Genomic DNA, 4,341 nt, shown 5'->3' on the forward strand with positions numbered 1-4,341 from the left:
TTTTTTTTTTTTTTTTTTTTTTTTTTTTTTTACCAACTCTGTGCATGTCAAAATACAAGAGGTCCAGCAGACATTAAGGTGATAAATTAGAAAAGAAATAAACAGCAACAAGTTGCCATCAAGTAAAGCTCAGTGCATTGGCATTAACATTTTCTCCAGGTCTGCTTGGAATACCTTGCTTCCCAACTGCGCACAGTGACCTACTATAAACTACTTCACCTTAATACAAGTTAATTTTCACACCACTGAATTCTTCAACGAGCACCTTCTAGCTGCAACCACCACTAGTTACCAGTCTGTGGTAAGTCACTAACATTCCCTCTTGGCATCACAGGTTACAAAGGGCTACATTAACCCCAATATTTGTACGTCAGTAAACATGGTATAGTTTGCATAAAATAAAAATTAACCCAAAGGGAGTTTTAATGTAGGGGGAATAGAGGCTTTGACTATAAAAAAAGCCTACGCTGTTACACAGCTATTTTCATACAGCGCTACGAAGAGTACTATCTTCCAAAACAGGCACTCTTCCCAACTGTTCCACACACTAGGTGACATTTAGGTCATGCTATGTAGAATTGGTTGCAGCACCTACACTTCAAGTGTCTAATTGACAAAGGTGGCTACTAACTGAGATGTTGCAACAACTTGCCAATCTTGCTCTCCCATACTATATCCTCAGCGTGCTGCAGTAAACAATCATCTGCCTCCATAAGGTCTCTGACACTGTGATGCAAACAGAAGCAGATAATCTTTACTCCAAGGGTGAATCCAAAAAGTGGTGAGGTCAATGATTAATCTTTGCTGAACACTACTTGTAATCTCCATCTGTGCAGACTTGTTCAACCATGCCTTAATGGGGACAAACACGTTGTCAGCAGTATGTAAGCAGGTAGTACAACCATGGTCCGTGAAACCAGAGCATGAGATGGAAGTAAACATAAGATGGGGTATAAAGTTTGCTTTTACGCTACGCAGTAGGAAGAAAAAGTTGTTCTTTGATATCAAACAGAGAAAACACCACAACACCATGAATGCCCTCAGGAAGTTTTAGATTTAGCCAATAAGACTTGATTAATGCCCTGCAATTTAAAACCTAAAGACAATTAAAAACCCTAAACCAAGTGTTCACTGCACCACCTCTTAATCATTTCAAAACTTCAACTTTCGCTTTAAAAGAAGGTTGGCCGCAGAAATTGGCTGAAACACACTCAACATCAGCATCATTTTTAGCTAAATGAAGCTGCAACCACAATATTTAGATTAGACAAAATTATCTCATTGTCAAAAATCACAACTCCTTTGTGAAGAAAAGTCTATTCAGAGAGACAAAAAATGATCTTTCAAGTCTGCTATACGAACAAGCAATTTAAGGCATGACCAGGAATCTGGGTTCTCTCAAAAGGAGAAAACCCCAGATTTTCTCATTTTAAGGAGAAAAACATTGGAAACAGGCTGGGGGGAGTGGGAGGGGATGCTGTGTGCATCTGCACATGCACACATACACATTAGGGGCACGCGAAACAGGCCGTATCTGAATCAGTGATTCGGATCAGTCCCGATTCAATTTGGCCGAATCCGAAGATTCGATGCTGATTCGGAGAATTAGCAATTCAGCCATAGACACGGCTTCAAGTGTTTTTTCTATATACCTCGTGGTACCAAGCGCAGCTCCTGAACACTGTGATGGTGGGGCAGTTGGAGCATCCCCCAGGAGCATGCCCCCACCCCCTCCGTGCTCAGTGGCAAACCTAGAAGTGGCCCAGAAGTACTTCCGGTCCACTCCTGGGTGTTGCTGAGCATTCAGGCCCTCCCCTCCCCCAGCTCAGTGATTGGCCCCAGGGGGGACCCTGGGTTCCCCCCCAGACCTAGGAGGCACCAGTCACTGAGCCAGGGGGGCGCCCTCAGCATGCTTCCAGGTAGACATGGACATGAACCAGAAGTTCTTCTGCTCCACTTCCTGGTCTGCTGCTAAGCGTGCTGGGGACACCCCCCCCGGGGTGGTGGGGACCCCACCGTGCTCCTGTGGGATACTCCATGTGCCCCACCATCTCAGCATTCACAAGCCATTTGGTACCTTGAGGTATGAAGAAAAAAAACATTTAAAGCTGTGTCTAAGTTTAAATCATCACAACCAATTCAGAGGGTTCCGATTCGATTCAGAGAGATTAATGGGGCTCTTGATTCGATTTGGATTTGGAGATTCAGCCACTAAACTGAATCAGTAACTGAAGCTTTGCACAGCCCTAATACACGTGACTGCCAGGCAGCCTGAAGAGCAGCAGTTAAGCTGTGGAGGTGCCTTGGGTGCTGTGGGGCAGGGGCATTAATTAGAGATTTTGTGATTTTTAAACAGAGAAAACCAGGATCCCTGGTCATGACATTTGTAGTAGTTCTTGAAGAGGCTAATTCTCAGGCTGAGGTATGATATGTGCAGTATTTGACCCCAGATAACTAGTTAAAACTAATTCTTAAAATATTTGCAAATACATAGCTAAAGTTACTTTAGAAAACAGCCTAAGCTGCATGTAATGGGATTGTTCAGTCAGGAAATCGCCTGACATGTACAGGGCTTGGCTAATCTTCCAAACCCCCCTACCAAATGTTTTTTTTCTCCTCAGCCCCATCTGCTCCTGCAGGCATCACACAGACTCTGCTGCATAGCAGACACAAGGGTGAAACAACTGATCATTTTATTTGCCGAGGCTCTGAACTAAACAAGTCTCAACGAAGTGGGAAGAGGTAGGCATACACCAAGTACACCTCATTAGGGAAAGGAAGTAACAAGCCCCAATGAAGTGCCAACAGCTGAACCATGCAGTTCCAACTGAGAGCAGCTTGCATGCTTAAATCATGATATACTGTACAGTTAAAAAACCTGTAGAGTCCAGTACTACCTGGCAAATGATGCGTGTCATTTGCCCAATTTAAATGCTTGCCCATGTTACTCATGGGCATCTGAATTGGATTATACTGTTGCACACAAGGCAACCAAAGGGTTAACTTCAGGGGCCATATAAGAGGTGTAATGATTTGTTTCTGTATAGAAATAAGCTGCCTAATGTTTCCCGAACCACCCTTTTGATAAGAGCTTAAAATGCCTGACATTTACTTCCTTGCTTCTGCAATAATATAAACAGGATTTCAATACAATTCTGGTACAAACACAGCCACAGAAGACTTAGGAGGAGAGATGCAAAGCATTATTTGGTTGTGATTTTAAAGGGTCCTTCTTCCCTGTTGATTTTATGAAGTAGATTAACATCTACAGCATGCCTTTTTTATGTCCATTCTGAGCTCAAATAAACCAGGTCAGCTGACAGTGGTCAAAGCAATATAGCAACATTTGAACAGGATCTCTCAGTTTTACAGAACAAACCGAGGAGCTTATCAACGATGCAAAACCACCTTTCGTTATGCTACAATTGAATAAGTCGATTTAAAACAAGCCTGTAAAACACAGCTGTCCATCTATTAAATGTATGATGTTGGAAAGCAATTCATAAGATGCTGCTGAACTCTGGCAGAGATCACTGATTAGATGTTTGCAATGCACCATATTTGTAGTCAAAGATGGAAAGCTATCAGCAGTGTAGATTGGAATTTCCCTGTAAGTGATTATTAGTTTGTCACTTTATCTTCCAGAACTGGGAGGTTAACAATAGCTTGCTAAGTACACTTGAGAATAGCTCTTTGCTACTGGAAGTATAAGTGTACCTTTCTTTCCTTCCCAGTCCCTTCCTACTCAGAAGGACAGACTATGGAAAATGGAGTAAACTGCACTCTGAGATACTCCAGTTTTACAAGTCTTACTTTCTTGGAGAACATGTTCCTGTATCATGCCTTTGAAGCATGTTCATCAAGGCACAGGCTATGGGAGTGGACTTGAAGACCGTGCCAACTTGGGCAATAAGAGGTTAAGATTCTGCATAGTACTATATATGCATAGCATCTTACTGGCTCAGAAAACCAGCAGCTTGGCAAAGGGTGGCCTGTATCAGAGACTTCAGCAGAAGACTCAAACTGCACAGTAGTCAGCTATGGAAAAGGCTTACTAGTACTAGGGCATGGTGCAAACATGCCTGGCAGTTAAAAGACAGCTTATGCCCTGAAGGAGGAAAGTCTCCTCTGCGTGTGAAGCCTAGAAAGGCCAATACCAATGAAAACATCATCCTAGACAATGCTGTTCATCTATAGTTGCCACAACGTGCCACATCTGAGCACATAGAGAGCCATTGCTGGTAACCTATCTTCTGCCTACAGGTGTTTGTAGATTCTAGGTGATAACTTAACCAAGAGCCCTGTTTTGATCAACTGAAGTGCCATCACTGCTTTATTGCA

The 4,341-nt window shown here is 42.8% G+C and overlaps 1 protein-coding gene across 2 annotated transcripts in view; it reads right to left on the reverse strand.

Moving 5' to 3' along the window:
• Positions 1 to 4,341, reverse strand: part of MXD1 (MAX dimerization protein 1) — a 28,870-nt gene that overhangs the window by 7,600 nt on the left and 16,929 nt on the right. The window lies entirely within an intron of this gene.

Source organism: Gavialis gangeticus, unplaced genomic scaffold (assembly GCF_001723915.1).
Source record: "Gavialis gangeticus isolate Ggan-Ray unplaced genomic scaffold, GavGan_comp1, whole genome shotgun sequence".
In the NCBI taxonomy this organism is placed as follows: domain Eukaryota; kingdom Metazoa; phylum Chordata; order Crocodylia; family Gavialidae; genus Gavialis; species Gavialis gangeticus.